Source organism: Hibiscus syriacus, unplaced genomic scaffold (genome assembly GCF_006381635.1).
Source record: "Hibiscus syriacus cultivar Baekdansim isolate YM2019G1 unplaced genomic scaffold, ASM638163v2 tig00110221_pilon, whole genome shotgun sequence".
Lineage (NCBI taxonomy): Eukaryota > Viridiplantae > Streptophyta > Magnoliopsida > Malvales > Malvaceae > Hibiscus > Hibiscus syriacus.
The window spans coordinates 1,676,042-1,698,122 of NW_024062635.1; the positions used below are offsets into that span (position 1 = coordinate 1,676,042).

At 37.0% G+C, this 22,081-nt stretch overlaps 2 pseudogenes; one reads left to right on the forward strand and one right to left on the reverse strand.

The window, feature by feature from the left end:
• The first annotated feature begins 206 nt into the window (after positions 1-206).
• Positions 207-3,272, forward strand: LOC120114287 (annotated as a pseudogene).
• A 282-nt stretch (positions 3,273-3,554) lies between these two features.
• LOC120114286 lies at positions 3,555-11,731 on the reverse strand (annotated as a pseudogene).
• Positions 11,732-22,081: the final 10,350 nt, after the last annotated feature.

Here is a 22,081-nt window from a genome sequence, read left to right on the forward strand (position 1 = left end):
CTGAAACTACTCATCCCATTGCATTACCCGTTGTTTGATTCCCTATAAAAATTGAAACTATGTTAGAAAACAACAAATTTACTAGTAGTATCAAAATACAATTTCGTGTCTCCTCCTGACTAAAGCAGTCTGCTCTCATACTTTGGCCCATATAAGTACCTTTATATGAACATTCACTTTCCAAGCCAGTTAAGTAGAATAGAGAGATGGGGTAGAAAGGGATTCTGGGTTTTGAGTATGGAATAGTTCAAGCACCATTGGGACCTGATATTGCTGGTCCAGAGCTAGTTGCTAACGCTGGTGGCCTTGGCCTTCTCAGAGCTCCTGACTGGGTATTCAATTCTAGTCCTTTATGCTCATAGTTTGTTCTTCCTTGCTAAATACTACTACTTTAGAGCTCTTGATTGGATATTGAAGTCTAGTCTAGTATCTACCTTTTTTTTATATGTTATTAGTTTGATATTCCTTGGTCAATATAACTACTTTAGAGCTCTTGTTTGGATACTGAAGTCTAACATGAAACCCTAAAACTTCTGGTTTGTATAGCTTGAGAAATTAACCGTATTAAATGAAGGCAGCTAATGCATGTTTAAGGAGAAATTAATTATTGTTTTCTTGATTAAGCTAATATAGTCATCAAGTTACAGCATACAGTGATGATTATTTACTAATAATGTGCATATTCTTTCTCAATCTTAAACAGCTTTCATGGTAATAAGAAGTTATCCAAATTATGCAACTTATTTGGTCCAAGTAGATAAATTAAGATCCTGTTTGGGTTTATTCTTTTATTCCCAGTTCCCAAATAGATTTTTCAGTTCAGGGAAGGACATCAAACATGATTTCTTATTTATTTGTTTGTTTTGTAATCTAGATAGAAAAGTGGGTCTGCTTGTTACTTTCTAGGTTCTAACTGTGTTTAAATATCAATACACGATTTTCCATGCTTTGGTGTACCAGGAATCACCTGAATATGTAAAGGAGATGATAAGGAAAACTCAAAAGTTAACCGATAAACCCTTTGGGGTTGGTGTCGTTTTGGCATTTCCACACAAGGAAAATATAAAGGCTATACTTGAAGAAAAGGTAGCAGTTTTGCAATTGTATTGGGGCGAGTACTCAAAAGATCTTGCAATAGAAGCTCATAATTCTGGTGTCAAGGTTGTTCCCCAAGTGACTATCTCTTGTCCCTCTCTTATTTCATAGGTAAATATGCGTTGTTCGTATTCTGGATTGGGGAATCCTGAGTCAACCAAAAACAGGCAAAAAAAAAAAATAGAACATTCTTTCACCTATATGATACTATTGCTTTGTTAAGTTTATTGGCCTTAATCTGATACACACACACACAAAGAGATGGGAAGGGGATGGGGGCAGGGAAAACTGAGAAGCATTACCAGTACTCTATGTACACCATTAAAGTTTGAAATTACCATGTGATAAGAGTGACTTGGCCTAATTAAGGTGACTAATTGAATGTCTTCATAAACTTTCATATTCATATTGCTTTTTCAGTTCACCAATAATGTTTTCTTATGGGATATACAACTGCTTTTATGCTCGTTTGATGAAGAAATACCATTAATTTTTGTCTTTTTGGGTCTCAGAGAGATGTGCTAGGCTGCGAGATGAGCCTTTACTTTGTTCCAGTAGTTAACTAGCACTTCTCATGTAATGTTATGCAAGGATAACATGGGAAAGTTCTATATTGGGAACAATAATATGCATTCATTTGTGAGGAAAGCATAAGAAATGAAGAACACTAATTTTGGGGGCTCGTGACATCGAATTCTATGCCGGATGGATATGATTCTATCCGTACTCTGCTTTCTCTTGAGCCGAATGTGTCTCCATTGAAGGTTGGGAGTTTTGAGGAAGCGAAGAAAGCAATTAACGTGGGAGTAGATGCAATCATCATCCAAGGCCGTGAAGCAGGAGGGCATGTAATTGGACAGGTACGAGTACATCTTGAGTTTATTATCTTGCTAGTATAGTAATAATTGTCTTGGAAAACATTAACAACTGTGTCTCTGTACACTTGATACAATTATATTTTGAAATTAGTAAGACTTTGATCCTTAGCTACATTTCCATTTTCCATAATTATTGTGGTCCTCAGTTGTATAAAACTTGTAACAATGACCAACTGAAATATATTAAATTCACATTCCTTGTGATGTTATATTATTTCCAGGATGCTCTCATTTCCTTATTGCCACGAGTTGTTGATCTTGTTGGTGATCACGATATTCCTGTTATTGCTGCCGGGGCCATTGTAGATGCTCACAGCTACGTTGCTGCTTTGGTCTTGGTGCTAAAGGTGTTTGCATGGGCACAAGGTTAGGCCTATATTAATGTAAAATAAGAAGCCCGCTAACAGTAATCTGGACATTTCCGAGACAGGTCGTACTCAGTTTTGTTTAAGTGCTTATGAAGTTATCGCATCTCTGTTTCATTGAATTTCTAATGTTTTGCTTCTTTTCTGTGTCAATCATTTGAACTCCACTTAGTATTGCGAAATAACGAAAGTTAAGAAGATATACATACAATCATGCTCAAGTCCTAGCCAATTGAATGGGTTGAGTAGATAGTTTCTTGAGGTTGAATCTTGAACATAGAACTGAAAGCCTGAAGCATATGTGAAGTCTCTTTTGTGTGCTTTTTCCTTATGTATCGAGTTTTTGCAGGTTTCTCGCAACTCATGAAAGCTATGCTCACTCCACGTACAAGCAGAAACTGATTGGACTTGATGAAACCGAGTACACAGATGTGTTTGGCTGAGAAAGGTGGCCTGGTGCACCACACCGTGTCCTGCAAACACCCTTCTTCTGTGATTGGAAATCCCTTCCTGCCCAAGAAAATGAATCTAATCAGCCTATCATCGACCGGTCAGTAATACACGGTGTGGTGAAAATCTCAGACTACAGATCACTGAGATAATGTTTAATGATCACATTTTCAACAATAGAATTGTTTCTTTATCAGTTCAACTCCAATTTATAGGGGTTCTGCTTTCAATTACTAGATAAATATGACTCAAATAATCTTGTGATAAGCTTCTGTTCATTTGATGATGATGATGTTGAATAGCTCATCAGGAAATTATTCCTGCCGCTTAAGTTGTGAAGAGGGTGGTTGAAGAGGCAAACCATCTCATCCACTAAACATTCAGTCTGGACTCGGTCTAAAATTGATCATGAACTCAAGAGTCCATGTTCATGTGAATGTTGTACCATTGTAGCTGAAGTTATTGCAGCAGTTTAAAGCTGTATCATGTGGACTCTTGACATACATGTAATATATTAAAATAAGTCTCTGGAATATAAAATATCATAATAGAAACATAAAAATCTTGCTATCATAATCCCATTGATACAGTTCAAGTGCAGAACAATCTTATCAAAATTTATATCGACATATATTGCTTACCATCTACACAGACCTAACCTTAATGAACTTGTGAAATATTATGTCTGACAACTTAATACAATGGTTAGAGAAATGGAAAATTGCAATTTATTACCAAAACTTTTATCTGAAATACATGAATGCCCTCTTATCTCTTACCATTGAAAGTCTTGGATTTCCTAAAGTTGGCTAGTTCTTCAACAAGCTTCCTCTCTTCATGACTTAGCTGTCTTGGGATTTCAACCTGGACTTTCACTAATTGGTCCCCCCTCATTTTGCCTTTGTTCAGCAACGGCACACCTTTCTTTGCCATGACCAAAGTTGTTCCAGGCTGGACACCGGCAGCGATTTTAAGATCGGCCGATCCATCGACTGTTGGCACCTTCACTGTTGTCCCCAGGATTGCATCAATGTACGGGATCTTTCATGTATAAAGAATGTTAGCGTAATCCCGCTTCAATACAGGGTCTGGAATTACATCGATGCCAACGAAAAGATCACCAGGGGCACCCCCTCTCTTTCCGGCATTCCCCTAGATCTGACTCTCAGCCGACTACCGGAATCAACCCCAGCAGGCACCTTCAGGCTAATCTTCTTTGATTTTCTTACTCTGCCATCGCCACCACATTTGTTACAAGGAGTGAATGTTTCCCCAGTCCCACTACAGGCAGAACATGTCATCACCTGCTGGAAGACACCCAGTGGAGTCCTTGATGATGAGACAACTTGCCCTTGCCCACCACATGTGGTGCAAGTATATGTATTCCTCCCTGGATTTGCACCCGAGCCATCACAGACGGTACATTTGTCAAGCATGGACACGTCAATCTCTTTTTCCACCCCAAAGACAGCTTCCTTGAAAGTCAAGACAAGATTGTAAATTAGATCTTCACCTTCTGCAGCCACATTTCTAGCACCTCTATTTCCGATGTCCATGTTAAAGAATGAGCTAAATAGATCGAATGGATTGATAAAGTCCTACAAGAATAAGCCGCAAAGATTTGACCGTGTAAGAAAAGAGCTGTGCTGAACATAAAGAATGATATAAACGAAAACGACTAGTTTCACAGATTTGTTCTTTTGATCAAAGGAACTTACCCCTGTGCCCATGGTAGAACCTTTAAGACCATCTTCACCATACCTGTCATATATAGAACGCTTCTCGTCATCCGACAAGACCTGCACCATAGTGTTTTCCATTTTTATTTTACGAATATCTTGAACAAAAAAACACACCAAATCCCAAGATCAACCTGGCACTCAGATCCAATCACCGATGTTGAAATTAGATTAGTACCTCATAAACTTGACTAATCTCTTTAAATTTCTGTTCAGCTCCTGCTTCCCTGAAGGCAAAGTAAATATTAGCATAAATTTAAGCAATTGCAAAAAAAAAAAAAAAAAAAAAAAAAAAATCCAATAAAGTGTAGTCATTTAAGTTATGTCATATTAGCACAACATTCAAAGACTGCAAATTATTCCTTCCTTTTTTCACTGCAAACTGCTTTCACAGCATTCTGTTGGTTTGAATGTTTGAGAAGTTCTAATCAACAGCCACAATCTTCATAATTGCTACAAAATTTCCATTTTCAACAGGCCTTCTAGTTATCTAATCAAGGCATGATTAGCAACCACTAAAGCACATCAATATAATAATTAAGCCTTAAAGTTAGCGAGTGAAATACGTGACAAATCAAATATTCTTGCAAGTCACTGTGGTTCAAGGCGGCGAATCACAATATAAGAAAGAATCCATTATGTCTTGGCATGAAGACTATGATTAGTTTTATCCCATTGCAGCATAAACTAACGAAAACAAAAGATGGATACCTGGACACAGTGAATAGTTGCAAAAATTAGGAACTTCCAACTTACTTGTTCACATCAGGATGATAATTCCTGGCAAGCTTTCAATAAGCTGAACACGAAACAAGTATAATCAGTACAAATACATAAAAATCGATATTACAAAAGGGATAGTCCGACGTAACAGCTCACTAAGCATAACAACAGAATAAGATTTGGAGTCCAAATCAATGGAGGCAGACAGTTAAAAGTTACAATAAAAGCATTGATCTCAGATCTTTCAACATGGATGATGGCAGTAAAGCATGCAAGTGTAGATAACGTCATGGGGGAAGGTTTTGATAAATTTAGACCTCAAAACCAAATGCGAAACACAAGCCGTCATATGCAAACCATACCAAGTGAAAAAAATAAGCATACAAGGTACACTACTGAAGTGGAGAACAATCAGGGAAGTTCATTCACCGCTTTTTATGTCTGATTTGCTGGCATTTTTGGATGCTCCAAGGATGGAATAATAATCCTACAGGTACAAATGTTATATGAAATAATAAAGCATGCAGTTAGGGAACAAATACCAGAAAGAAGAGGCAAAGAACCAGTGAAGAAAGATTACAAAACCATAGTTGCTACTACACCCATCCTTAGAAGGTAAAAGGCAAATTAGGAAACACTCACCCGAGCAGCTTTGACAATCAGATGCCTTCCCAATTAGAGACATGGACTTTTAGGTGACCATGATTTGAATAACCTGTGCCATATTTTGAGAAAAAATGCCTGAACTTGAAAATGCTAAGCCCCCTATCTCAGTTGAAACACTGCATAACACAGCCCATAAAATTGTTGCTCTAAAGGAACGACAACATATTTTCCACAACCTAAAAGCTGCACCAACCTAATGATGATTTAAAATCTTAGCCTACCAAATGAAGACATTGTTAGTAATGCTACTAATGCAAATAGTGGGACTAAACTTGGGGAGTGAGTTACCTATATCTAAGTAGTGATTGGAGCTAGTAGTTGTCATTTGACAATTCCTGTAAAAGGGATAGGCTTGCTCAAATTGGAAAACAATTTTTGATGGTTCCTTCCTTTCCTTGAAATATCTTGTTGAAGAAAGTAACATTAGCGAGTTTAACTTCCTCAATTTGGGTATACGAAGTGTTGAAGAATCAGGTAAAGAAAAACGAAAGAACACAAGAATTTTAACGAGGTTTAGCAATGTGCTTACGTCCTCGGTGCCTATGCGGCGCTAGAAGTTTTATTCAATGTCTCATAGGTTTAGGTTACATGTCTATTTATAATAATTAAACCCTGGTATATATTTACAACTATAACCCTATACCGTACCGCGGGGGCTACGCCCTCACACCCCCAACTCACATAATCGTAACCCCCACTACGAGACTTTCTTTGTAAGGATAGTTGATGTTCGCTTCACTCACTCCCCTCCATCTCCTATCCTCTTTACCGGTATATTTATGAGTCATACCTAATAAATCTCCACCTTGGCGAATATCCTGCCCCTTAGGAAACATTCAATGTGGGTTGGGTTACCTTACTTCTTTAACAACTCAAAGCATTCAACAAGTCCAAGCAATGCTTGTACTTGTCTGTCGTAACTGGCTTGGTGAACATATCAGCGGCATTCTCATTAGTATGTACTTTCTGAAACAAAATCTCTCCAGATGCAACCAATTCTCTGATCTTGTGAAACATTACATCAATATGCTTAGTTCTAGCACAATATACCTTATTCTTAGCCAAGTGAATAGTGCTTTGATTGTTGCAAAGCAACTGAACTCCACCTTGCTGAACACTCAACTCCACTAAACCAGTAAGTCATAAAGCTTCTTTTGCTGCTTCAGCCGCTGCCATGTATTCAGCTTCAGTTGTAGATAGTGTCACAACAGATTGAACAGTAGACTTCCAACAAATAGGCCTTCCACCAAGAGTAAAGACATACCCTGTCATAGATCTTCTATTATCCAAGTCACCTGCATAGTCTGAATCCACATATCCTACAACCAAAGGATTATCCCGCTGACTACCAAAAACAATTCCATGTCCCACAGTACCCTTTAAGTACCGAAAAATCCACTTGATTGCTTCCCAATGTTGCTTACCAGGTTTAGACATGTATTTACAAACTTGACTAACAGCATGAGCCAAATCAGGACGAGTACATACCATTGCATACATCAAGCATCCAACATTATTAGAATACGGAACCTTTGTCATATCTTCAGCTTCCTTATCTGTCTTAGGGCACTGTTCTGACGAGAGCTTAAAGTGATTCGTCAATGGAGTGTTAACTGGTTTTGCGCTGCTCATCGCAAACCTTTCTAGCATTTTCTCAACATAACCCTGTTGAGATAGCCACAGTTTCCTTGAGTTTCTGTCCTTGCAAATTTCCATTCCAAGAATTTTCTTTGCAGCACCTAAATCTTTTATATCAAATTCCTGACTCAATAAAGTTTTCAAACCGATAACATCATCCATGTTCTTCGTAGCAATTAACATATCATCAACATACAATAACAGAAAAATAAAAGAACCATCATCAAGGCTCTTAACATAGACACAACAATCATACTCACATCGCTTGTAGCCAATCTTGATCATACAGGAGTCAAACCGTTTGTACCATTGTCTTGGAGACTGCTTCAACCCATACAAAGATTTCTTTAATATGCAAACTAAATGCTCGTTTTCAGGTTGAGCAAAACCTTCAGGCTGCCTCATGTAGATCTGCTCCTCTAAATCACTATGCAAAAAAGCAGTTTTCATATCCATCTGCTCTAAATGCAAATCCCAACTAGCCACCAATGCAAGTACTGCTCGGATAGAAGTGTGCCTGACCACAGGAGAAAAAATTTCATCATAATCAACTCCTTTCTGCTATGAAAAACCCTTTGCTACCAAACGAGCCTTGAACTTCTCCCCCTCTTTTTCTGTTACTACTGATTTCTTCTTATACACTCATTTGCAACCAATCGGCTTCTTACCCTTAGGGAGGCGAACTAAGTCTCATGTACGATTGTGATTCAAAGACTCCATCTCCTCAACCATGACAACCATCCACTTGTCGTTTTCCTGAATAGTAATTGCATCATGAAAAGTAACCGAATCATCACTGCTAACAGTAAGTGCAAAAGAGACCAAGTCTTCAAAACTCAATCTGTTCGGAGGCTTTATATTTGTCTGTCTCACCCTATCTCTGGCGAGACAATAATCCTGCAAATCATCCGTGGCGGAACCACCAAAAGTCGGTTGAGAAGTTTTTGTTTTCTCAACTGGAAACTGCTCGAAATCCACCACTGTCGTGTCTTTCTTCTGCTGCAACATGGGATGTTCATCAAAAAAAACATCTCCACTAACCACAATTTTGTTCGCAACTGGATCACAGAACTTGAATTCTTTGACACCTTTATTGTAACCCATAAAAATGCACTCTTTCGATTTTGCATCAAGTTTGGATCTCTCATCAGCAGGTACATGTACATAAGCAGGACAACTAAAACTCTGTAAGTGATCAAAAATAACATCATGACCAGTCCATACCTCTTCTACAACTTTCCCAGCTAATGATGCCCTTGGCGATCTATTGATAAGATAATACGCCATGTTAACAGCTTCAACCCAGAAGTGTTTGGGAAGCCTCACATTCAACCGTAAACATCTGACTCTTTCATTCAACGACCTATTCATCCGTTCCGCAACACCATTTTGTTATGGTGTCTTGCGCACTGTAAAATGTCTCCTAATCCCATGCTCTTTACAGAAGTGTAGAAACTGTGAATCTGTGTACTCCGTACCATAGTTAAATCGCAAACACTTGATTTTTCGTCCTGTTTGGTTTTCTACCTCAGCTTTCCACAGCTTGAACTTCTCAAAAACTTCAGACTTCTATTTCAAAAAATACACCCAAACTTTCCGTGAAAATCGTCAATAAAAGTAACATAATACCTAGATTCAGCGAAAGACGATGTCGTGGAAGGCCCTCATACATCAGAGTGCACATAATCAAGAATCCCTTCAGTTGTGTGCTTCGCAGTCTTGAAACAAACTTTAGTCTTTTTACCAAGAACACAATACTTGCAAAAATCGAGCTTACAACTTTTAACACCATGTAACAGATTTCTTTTATGCAATTCAGCCATACCACATTCACTAAGATGAGCAAGACGCATATGCCACAGTTTGGTAGTATCATCATAGGACTCAACCGAATGAACTCCACCTACAACGATACTCCCTAACAATCTGTAAATATTCCCTGCAGTCATCTTTCCTTTCATCACAATCAAAACTCCTTTAACAATCCGAATGGTTTCCATATCCTCATCAGCCTTAGGAATAAAACCATTCTTGTACAAAGTGCCCAAAGAAATCATATTCTTCTTCAAATCTGGGATATGCTGAACACCACTCAATGTCCAAACAGAGCCATCATACATCTTAATTCTGACATCACCAATACCAACAATATTGCAACATCGATCATCACCCAAATAAACAAAACAAGAATTAACCGACCTGTATGTCGAAAACCATTCCCTATTTGGCTTGATGTGATATGAACATCCAGAATCAAGAATCTAAACATCCGTCAATTGAGTCGTTGAAATAGAGAGCATATCACCCTCACTGCAATCAGAATTGTCATCCTCGACCACATTCACAGACTTGGATAAGTCATAACGTTTCTCATCAGTCTGCTTTTTTAACTTCGGACAGTCTCGCTTCATATGTCACACCTCCTCGCACTTGTAACAGTGAATTATCTTCTTATCCCTAGATTTGGATCTGAAATTCCGCTTCCTAGACCCTGCCTTCTTTGGCTTCCGTCCACGGTCTCGATTACCCTTGACATATAAGCTATCAACTTGAGAGCTTTCCCCTGTATTCTTCTTCCGCTGGTTGTGAGCCAACAACGCTGCAGTAATCTCCTCAACTTTGATAGTCTCTTTCCCATATGTAAGAGTAATCACCATGTGTTCGTAAGAGGGAGGCAACGAACACAACAGAATCATCGCTTTATATTCATCCTCAATTTTCACATCAAGCCAAGCCAAATCAGAAACGATTTGATTGAAGATATTCACGTGTTGCGCCAAATCTTGATCATCCTGCATCTTCAGCTTATAAACCGCTGCTTTAGATACAGTTTAGTCGTTAAGGATTTGAACATAAACTGACTTTCCAACTTTCTTCAAATTTCATCTGGAAACGACAGATGCATGACGTGATACATGACCTCGTCCGCCAAGCATAATCGTATGGTTCCTGCCGCTCGTTGCTGCAATTCTTCCCAATCTTCCTCCTCCATTGACGCCGGCTTTGTAGGTCGCAAAGCCTTCAAGATCCCTTGCTGCGCCAATAGATCCTTCACCCTTGTTTTCCATAATCCGAAGTTACCCTGACCATCAAATTTCGCAACTTCGAATTTTGCTCCTAACATCTGATACCAATTGTTGAAGAATCGGGTAAAGAAAAATGAAAGAACACAAGAATTTTAATGAGGTTCAGCAATGTGCTTACGTCCTCGGTGCCTAGGCGGCGCTAGAAGAGGTTTAAGTTACATCTCTATTTATAATAAATAAACCCTGGTACATATTTACAATCTCACTCCGCTCCATCTCTTGTCCTCTTTACCGGTATATTTATAAGCCATACCTAACACGAAGTATGGAAGACTGTGTTAATCACGAAATTAAATTGTGGTTGCGTTATGTTTGTCACTATTGCGGATACAACGGGTGCCATTGCGGGTATCACAATCATGCAATAACGGTTTTGGACGGCACTGCACTGCTACTGCTATATAACGATCGATATTCCAATAGCCGACCGACAACGTCTATTTTTTAAATTATACCAATTCTGATAAAATTGCTTACAAAACGGAGAGTAAATCGTTCTGTTTTCATTTATTATTATTTATTAGTCAATGCGAACGTTTTTGTTTTGCAGCAGTTCTATTTTCTAAGAGACATTATTAAAAGAACTTAGCATATACAACTACAAGTCAACCAATTCTTAAACCTCCAAGGAGAAATTCTCACCGCGCTTGTGGTATCCGCAACTTTTCGGTATTCGAGCTTGACATAAACTGAGGACGATACCAAGTCACCACAGCGTTTCCACAAGGAATAGTCGTTGCCATGTGAAACTCTGTATCAAAGAACCAAGATTTATTATCATAGAAAACAAGCAATAAAATATGAATGATCACAGCAAAACTCGATAGCAAAGACAATTAAGAGAATCCCAACAAAAAACTTGAACTTGTTTATATGAGAGAAGGTACAGATTAGAAGTATGGTTTTTTGATATCAGATGAAGTAATTACCTGAAACTACAATGTATGGGTCTTCTTCTCAAGATATGGGCTATAGGTTCTCTCGTTTTTAGTGAATAATGAAGGGCGTGAGGCGAGTTTCGTGGCTTTGGGACAGAGAAGGATGGTGGAGGCAAACGTTTGGAAGCACATCAATGCTTTGCTTTTTGAATAGACACTCCCATTGCTATTCGGTGGAAGAAATGAAATACTCTCCAACACCAACCTGCGGAAGACATTAGTGTTTTCTAGAAACTTTTCACTATTTATCGCTATATATTTATAAATTATTTAATATTAATATTTAGGAGCAGTTTAAGAATACTTATTGAGAATGTTTATTAGAATACTTTTGACTTAAAAATTTATGTTAAAAGTGATTATTGACTTAAAAAATTGAAGAAAATAATACTTTAAGTTTAAAAGTTTGATTGGAAAAGCATTTACAGAAAGGAACTCATTAGTGAAATTGAAGGTTTTATTTTCATTTTAAGGGAATGATATATATAATACATAAATTACAAAATGTATATAAGTAAATTTTTTGTTCAAGGATTGATTGTTATTTTTAAAAAATTTCAATTTGAACACCAATTACTACTAGATATTTAAATATTTATTATTAAATGATTAAGAATATTTAGAATATATACTATCATTGTCGAATAAAATTATTGTACCTGTAATAATAAATAATATTAATACAACTTACCGAAAGTCTTATCCATCACACTATACTTAGGGCCGGCATCATTTGAGGGAGAACCCTTGGTAAGGGCGAGTCATGGGACATTTTTAAACTTGATTTACTTCTTTTAGCTTAAGATATTAATATTTTTTCTCTATGACCATGAAAATTGATAGTCCTCATCACGTATGATCCTTCGTTCAAATCAATTCAGTGAACAATCATAAATTACTATTTTTCTCATTATCCATTAATATTAATGTAATGAGTGCTCATTGTCGAGTGTGCTTTCGTAATCGCTCTTTATTGACCAGGAATCGACAGCCACTGACCGCTCGTCATCGGACGCCACCTCTCGACCGGTTTGCATTTGTTGTTGCGGCGGTGGATGTTGCTTTCGGCGCCAAATTGAATATTTGGTGTTGTCCAACGAACGAAGAAAAAATGGGAGATCTAACTTTTGAAGTTGCTTCAGTTCTATGAATGTGTGGGTTGAAACGATTCCTCCTAGATTATTCCCTGGCAGTTCAAGTTCTTGCAACTCCTCAAACTGAACAAACAAGGTAGCGTTTGGGTACCACAGTTCAACCTCATCATGGTTTTCTTCCCTCAAGTAGTGAAAGAAGATCTTATAAATACCTGTACGAGTTGGATCACATTCAACGCCCTCCCACTTGCAACATTCTTCTCCATACCAGTTTGAGAAAGCCGACCCCACTGGTCTGCTCATTGAATCTTTGATTTGTAGAAGAACAGTTTTTTCTACTTCTAAGAAGCCTTGCACGGAACATGGACTCTACCAAGTAGATATGTCCATCAAAAGCTCACGCTGTTGATATAGAAAAAGCTTGATGTATTTGCCCTCGATTGCGAGCTCCTTTACGATATTCAAGGCTCTATGTGTTCCAATTTCTCAATCTCTGCTCCATTTTGAGGAATCTTTGCAGGTGGACCTTTGAATCCCGATGAAGTTTGATAAAATGGGTTGAGACACTGTACGAGTGAAATAGAAAAGGCAAAGGGAATGAATTCCCCCTTGTGCATCCCCCTTTTTCTAACTTAAAGTTGATTTTAAATAACTAGCAAGGCCCCATTCCTTTTTTCAGAGAAAATAAAGCAACCATACGTGAGACGTGCGAGGTGGTGGGTGGGGTCGGTTATTTAGGTGAGTAGTGGTTTAGTTGGTAGTTTGTTAGAAATGGGGTTGAACAAAAACCTGTAAAAATAATAAAAATAATAATAATAATAATAATAATATAATAATAATATAATATAACGTTTTTGTATACCCAGACAAAAACAGGTGTCTACAGCTACCTCTCTTTGCACATTTTTATGTTAACAAGAATAGGGCAAAGATGAAAAAGATAACAAATTTTTGTCTGGTTCTCCTTGATTTGAGACTTGATAGTGTTTTTTGTGACACTAAGTTAATCCATTAGGTACGATATCATTCTTCGTGAAGTCAAAATCGTAGGTGAATCGGAAAGTGACTCATTGTTGCCAATCTTGGTCGGCCTTTGTCTTCTTCTAGATTTAAAGACTTGGGTGTGATCGCAAAGTAGTGTGATTGATGTGCCATTGAGCTGACTAGAATCGAACTCCATAATTTTGTTGACATATAACCCTTCTTGCCTTGAGCTATGCTGTAAATGATGCGCCTCAGAGCTGTGTGTAATCGAACTCGAGGGTCTTTGTTGGCAGATAACCCTTCTAGCCTTGAGTTATGCTGCAAATGATGTGCCCTCGAAGCTGAGTGTAGTCGAACTCGAAGGTCTTTTTGTTTCAAGAGAAACATTTTCAAAGGTTTTTTTTCAAGAGAAACAATTTCAAAGTTTTTTTTGTGTTTCAAGAGAAACTGTCTCAAGAGAGACAAAACTTTGTTTCAAGGGAAACTGTCTCAAGAGAGACAAAATTTGTTTCAAAAGAAATTGTCTCAATAGAGACAAAACTTAGTTCCAAAAGAAACTGTCTCAAGGGAGACGAAATTTGTTTCAAGGAAAACATATTCAAATATTTTGTTTCAAGGGAAACTGTCTCAAGAGAGACAAAATTTGTTTCAAGGGAAACTGTCTCAAGAGAGACAAAATTTGTTTCAAGAGAAACTATCTCAATAGAGACAAAACTTAGTTCCAAAAGAAAACTGTCTCAAGGGAAACGAAATTTATTTCAAGGAACACATATTCAAAGATTTTGTTTCAAGGGAAACTGTCTCAAGAGAGACAAAATTTGTTTCAAGGGAAACTATCTCAAGGGAGATGAAATTTGTTTCAAGCAAAACATATTCAAATATTTTGTTTCAAGGTAAACTGTCTCAAGAGAGACAAAATTTGTTTCAAGAGAAACTGTCTCAAAAGTGACAAAATTTGTTTCAAGGGAAACTGTCTCAAGAGAGACAAAATTTATTTCAAGAGAAACTGTCTCAAGAGAGACAAAACTTTGTTTTGAGTAAATTAGTCTCAATCGAGACGACCCCTTGTTTCGAGAGAAACAATCTCAAAGGCGATCGATAATCTGCTTGCTCCTACATGTGAAATAAATCCTTTCAGAAGCTCTAATCGTTGACTTAAGGAAGTCAAATCTGTGGATGGCACGTTTACTGTGACTCTAAATCACTTCATCGGGCACAACATCCTTCTTCGTGAAGTTGAAATCGTGGATGACCCCTTCGTTGTGAAGTTGAGCCTTGACTTAAATATCCTTCGTCGTGAAGTTGAAATCTAAGTATTGTATGTTTCTTTGAGTTGGATATTCTTTGTTGTGAAGTTGAAATCCAATCTCGAGTAAATCGTGTCGCTTCGAGTTCAATATCCTTCGCTGTTGTCAACACACCTTTTCGTCCTACTAGGATTCAAACTCTTAAAAATAGGATAGAATTTTGCTAGGATTCAAACTCCTAAAAATAGGATAGATTTCTACTATGATTTAAACTCCTAAAGATAGGATCCACAAGCACTATAAATAGCCATTGTAACTCACTATTGTGACACACGATTTACAGACAAAATACAGAGGAAAGCACGGAAAATACAAAGGCAAAACTATTGTAAACGATTCGAAAAGGAAATAAAATGTAGCATTTTTTTTATTCGTTCATTTCTCGCATGTGTACGTTATTTTTCTTGAGATTTGGTTCGAATAACCCAAAACGTGGGTTGCGCCAACGACAAAAAATGGGTGGGGTTTTGAAGTTTCGAACCTAGATCTACCCCGAGGCATGTTCATTTTTTATCCCCCTAATGCGCAATATCGACGTTAATTGTCTTTCAAATTTGGTCACAATCTTTATTTTTCTTTATATTAATCCTTTTATTTATTGTATAGATATTTTTATTTATTTATTATTTATATTATTGTCATTATATAAATATATATACATATGTTTTTTTAAATGATTTTCAATTGATTTTTTTACACTATATATTATTATTATATGTACATATATATTTTTTATTTATTTATATTCATTTGGTTATTTTTTAATACTATATTTATTATTTTTAGATATATATACTTTTTTTAAATATTTTACTTATAAGCATATTATTACTATATATATATATATATATATATATATATATATATATATATATATATATATATATGTAATTGTCTTTATTTAGTTTTTTTTTACTTTATCATTATATATATATATGTATGTTTTTAATAGTTTATTAATAAGCCAATTATCATTATATGTATACTTTTATATTTGGTTTATATATTTATTTTTTTTTGTTTTTTTTATTTGTTTATATTATATTATATTTTCATATTACTATCATTATTGTTATTGTTATGATTATTATTTTTCTATTTTACTCATTTATATATATATATATATATATATATATTAATATTTCATTTATTTATTTATTTATTTATTTTTCCTTTTATTTTATTTTTTTACTTATTTTTATTCTTCATTTTTTTTCATTTATTCATTTTTTCCCTCTAATACATCTTATGACTTTTTAAGGGTATTTTTGTTAATTAATCAGAGGTAAGTAATTCATGATCAAATTTTACCTTTTAATTTAAAATTACAATTTTATTAATTAAAACAATTGGAAATTACGTAGTACCGAAAGGGCGGTTCAAGGGTGTTAATCCTTCTTTGACCGTAACCGACTCCCGAGCCCGACATATTTCTGGTAAGACGCAAATCAGGTAAGAAATAGGGTATCCGATCAACCCATTTGTTTTAAATAAATGATCGGTGGTGACTCAAATCCACATTTTTCAAATTGAAGTCCAATTCCAGGACCCACCCGAAAGACGGTTGCGACAGCTTGGCGACTCTGCTGGGGACAGATAAGTGAGTCAGGCCGAAATTAATTTTCGGTTGTCTTTTTTTAGTGAAAATTACAAGTTTAAATTTTAATTTATTTATTCGATTCCAATTATTTATCTTTGATTTTTTTTCAAGTAAATAGTTGTACTGACGTTTTTTCAATGATTTCAGATTTTTGAAAAAGTTTCCATCTCTGGATCTATACCCGAGCCCCGAACCATTTTAAGTGAAGGTGAAAGCGACGCCTTCGTGTGAATTTATTCACCGTATGGGCCTAGCAAGTAACCTTCGGGATTCATATACCTTATGTCTTCGTGTGAATTTATTCTCCGTATGGGCAGAAGGGAATGTTTCCTCTCGAGTTTAACTTAGTCCACACAAGCCTGTGATGGGTTTAGGACTAAGGGTTTGGTAAGCCCAAGGGGGCACCGACAAGGAGAAATCGAGTACCTTTTTTTAGAACCTAAACCCGAAGACTACAAGGAGTTAGGGCCTACCCCAAAACCTCGTTTTAAACCCTAGTATGCCAAAATTATTTTCTGCTTTACTTTCTGTTCAAAACATGTGAACTAGAAATTTATGCGGTTAGGACTTGTTCAAAATCAACTTGCGGGATAGATATCATGTGAGGTAGGACTTTTATTTTCATGATTGCTTTGATTATTATCTTTACCTTACTAACTCTTTTTATTTTTTTCCATCATCTGCATCATTCAAAAGAGGTGTTGATCCACCAAAAAACGTGTTCGTTAACCATAAATAATCTGCATTAATGGACAAAGGTGTTGTAATACAGGAGATTAAAAACCCCAAGGTACGACTATGGTCCGAGAAGACTCAGAAAGAAAAGGGAGACAGTCTTCAAGGAAGTTATGTGTCAGAGCTTGTTAGCTATGCCTCTATCAGCCTAAAACAGAACAATGTGCAAGAACTTCGAGACATCTGGGACAGTTGGAAGAATGATCGAAAACAGAAGTTCAGTCAGCGGTATGGTGACATTGCACTTTTGCTTCATGTTAAGACCGGTGAGCCTTTAATCAGAGCCTTGGTTCAATTCTAGAACCCGGGATACAATTGCTTCACTTTTAACCAAGAAGACATGGTACCTACCATCGAGGAGTATACTACACTATTGCACTGTGAAAGCATTAAACTGGAGCGATCTTACATCAAACACATCAAGAGTCAGCCTTTCAAGAACAGACTGACTAAGATTGCAGGAGTTGATGAAAAGTGGGTGACTGACCGACTCCGAAACAAAGGTAACGGGCAAAGAATTGAGTGGATCCACATAAGGAAACTAATGAATGACCACCCTGATGAATGGAAGACTATAGACCTTTTTTGCACTAGGTCTGTATGGCTTGATCATCTTTCCCAAGATTTCGGGATGCATTGACGCAGTCGTGGTGGAACTATTTGAGCAACTTCCGAAACGAGTCAACCCAGCACCAACCATCTTAGCCGAGACCTTTCGGTCTCTCAACCATTGCCGAAGAACTGGCGGAGGTAGATTCATTGGATGTGTTCAGCTCCTTCAAGTCTGGATTCACAGCCACTTCTGGAAGACTAATTGGGTTGCCTACCACCGATTTAGCACTACGTATTCACCTTTGAGAGAGTTCATCACCATGAAATGGCATGAAGGAACTTCAAAAGAGAAGTGGATGAAAGTCTTCACTCATCTATCAAGACCGAGATATTACTTGGAGAGCCCCCTGGTTGTTCCTCAGTGACGTTGTTTTCCAATGTGGGGACTCTGACACTATGACCTTACCTGAACTTTGGGATGCAGTTGGGTATGCTCGATTGTTAGCACTTAGACATTATGGGGCACGTCAGTTTGTCCCAACAACATGCGGACTAGCTAAATCAGAGTTTGAGTATCACGATGACAACTATAAGAAGATGATCAAGGAAGCAGTCGATTCATGGAAGAAAGTATTCCGGATAGATGTGGTAGCTTCCAGAAACATTCTTGCTCCGGACTATGTGGAGTGGCGAAGATTGAGGAAAAATGACAATATTCCGGTGCCAGATTGTGAGGACACCCGGACCATGGAAGAACATCTCAGGCCCGTCCCTTCTGGACTTGAGATAGCCAAAACAGAGTTTGAAGCTGTGAACAATGAGCTAGGGAAGAGGATAAAGAAACTTGAGGCTGAACGCTATCAGTGGAATCTAGATGCCGACTCTCAGAAAGATCGAGCAGATAAACTAGAAAGAGAACAAAAAAGAGTCTGTTTAGAGCTCGAAGACTTGAGAAAAGGGTATCAAGATAAAGTCAATGATAACTCCAAGTTGAAAGTGGCTTCTAATTACTGGAATGAGAGAGCTTGGAAGGAACAGATGAAGACTGCCTAGAGGCGGTTAGCAGGCAGTCAGCATCAAAACCAATGCTTGAGAATCCGGATGGCTGATCTGGAGAAACAATATGAGAGAGATGGCAAAACAATAGCTGAGTTAGAAGCTATTGTAGATGGGTTCAAGAAGCAAGCAAGCAAGCTTCAGATAGTGCCCTTCGACGGATGTTTACAGTGGCGTTTCCGTTGGGAGCAAGCACAACAAAGGGTGAAGTCCAGAAACGCAGTCATCCGAGACTTCCTGGATCAAGTACAAAAGGCAGCTCACCATCTACACGGCCTGGCAAGAGAAGCTGGAGTGGTCCAACAAGGCATATAACCAGTGACAGATGAAAACAGAAGACTTGTCAACCTGCTGGAAGCTGTTCGGGGTCTAGAGGATTTAGTCTGAATGTACCTTTGATTGTTTTTATGTCTCTTACAAGATAAAACATTTTTGTCGAAATAAGGATTATTTATAATAATGGACACTTTTCTGGATCAATGCCTCAAACATTTCATGCATTTTTTTCATTTTGCGTTGTGCATCTACATTTCATTTTTAAGCATTTTCATAAACATGAAATTTCTTCGTGGAGGATTCGATGAAGTGGTTTTAACCACATGACACCACATGGAAGCAAGATTGTATCATCAAAAGAAAAAAACTGAAAACAATACAGTGCGAGCCTGATCAGCTGATTGTAGGACAAAGCCTGCCAGGATGATCTAAGAAAAGAATCCCCATATCCTAAGGGCTACGATGTTGAAGCTGTTAGTTGTTACCACATAAGAAGCCCCAAACATTCCTCTGAAAACTGTAAGGCGCTTGCCGAAGAAGGGGGCATGGCATATACCATTTGCACTTAGAGGATTGTTTTGTTTGAACACGTCTTTGATTTTTCATGTTTGCTTAATCTTTTAAATGATTGAATTTATTCTGCTTTCTAAGGTGGAGCAATTGAACAAATTTTAATCTTTAGTTCTTCGAATATTAAATGAATTAATGATTCTTTTAATTCTTCAAGAATTATAGATTTTTGACATATGGAATGATTAGACCTTTCTTACCCTGTCTCAAACCCCAGAATAAAATGCCTTGATTCTTTGCCCAAAACAACTCGTGGTTATTACCAAAAGATGAAATTTTGACATTACCTCCTTTTGAAATTCTTGAACATTGCCTTTATCTTTTTGATACACTCATACATTTCTTTAAGTCAATAAGATCATACCACTGTCTTTTTTAGACTCAAAAATAACCTTTCTTACCATTAAAACCCAAGGCATTGTGTTGTTCATTTTAACATGAGCATTCTTCTAAAGAACCAACTTGGGGCATATCGCGGGGAGCCTGAACATTGAGACATCTGGGAAAAAGGAAGAAGAATTCATTCGAAATAATTATATCATACATTAATTACACTATTTTCATGTGAATAGAATTAATCTTGAAAATCTATCCCCCTGGGGATACCTCTTCTGTGAAGATTTTCATGTATGAAATGATGAACGACTTTCTTTCTTTATCCCTTCACAACAGGAGAAAAAATATCCCTTGTGTCCCCTTTTGAGCCTGTAGTATTTTTCTTCTGATTCAACCCTAACCAATGATCACCCTCCACACTGGGGGGCAAGATGGAAGAAATATGCTCACATGAGTGAAGACATTGATTCAGATGAGATACCAAAAGGTGAACCAAATGCCAAGTGCGAAGATTCAATCAGAACAAAAAGGGCAAAAACAAAAAAGAAAAGAAGCAAAAAAGAAGAAAACAAAAATCAAAAAGAACAAAAATCAAAAAGAAAAAGGGACAAAAAAGCACATGCAAAGATTCCCTAAAGACAAATGGTACATCAAGCTTCAAACTATGAGATTGATCAAGCACAATCATTCCCAAATCAATGAATCACTTCACTCGAAGATCATAGAGCATCAAGAGAGAGAAACATTTTGAGCAAGATTGAAGGCATCAGAATGAATTGATCCTTGGTTCAACACCCTGAAACACTTGTTTGGGCCTATTTATCCTTTTCTTTCATAACCATGAACCCTGACCTACATTACGTGCCTTAAAAGTCCCTTCTAATCATACATGGATTTCTAAACAAAAGAGAATATCTTCAGATTTCATCCCGTCCATCAGGATTAATCTTTGTTTGCAAAAAACAATGTAATTAATGCATGGTAGAAAAAAATAACAAATGGGGGTTCAAGACGTAAATCCTGAATAACGTATTGAAACCAAATGAGGATTCGAGTTAAAGACCTAAAAAGGCGGCTCGAATATAAAAATTGTGCAACTGAGGCGATCACACAAATTCTTTGATAAGGCATCGCACAATCCAAATGTGACTATGAAAGCTGGGAGTCGGAGAACACTTCCAGTAGAGGAGCATGCAAGCTACCCCATCAAACCTTTGAGCATCAAATGCCAAACCTTTGAGCATCAAATGCCAAACCTTTGACCAAACACAATAACCTGAGACCTTTTTATCCTTTCCTTACTTAACCATTTCCCAAAGATAACTTTGATCTTGGCACATGTCAAATAGCTATAATTTATTGAAGGATTAACATTGTAATTAAACATTTGATATCCAATGAACTCTAGTTTTATGATTCGTCTCAATTGTAAAACCGTGAAAGAGACAATATTTTCAAAACGTTTGATTAAATATTTTTCGAAACTCTTTATTGATATTTTCAGAACTTTGAAAATAAAAGAGAAAGAATTTTTTTTTCAAACAAGACAGTCTCTCTAGAGTGGATCTTGGTAAATGACATGTGACTCTTAGACACAAAACTCATGCTCAGAATCAATGCTGAAGCAAGAAATGAGGAACATTTGGGGCATCTTTGGAGATTCAACATCAAATATTGGGGCATTTTTGGATATTGGGGCATCATTTGGGGATTCAACATCCTAATGCAAATTATCAGACCTTTTTAGGAGATAAAATATAACCAATTCATGTTACATGCATCTTATGCATACATTTTAGAGCATCATATTTATCATTTTCCACATACATAATTTTTTGCAGCTTTTAGAGTCAAGTTTTAACTTCAAGACGAAGGATACTCGATTCAAAAGCACCTTTAAAGATTCATGTTGGTTGCTTAACTCAGTAGCAAGAAGCTACACTTCGACCAACTCGACAGATTGAAAGTTTCTCTCGAAACAACACAATTTGCT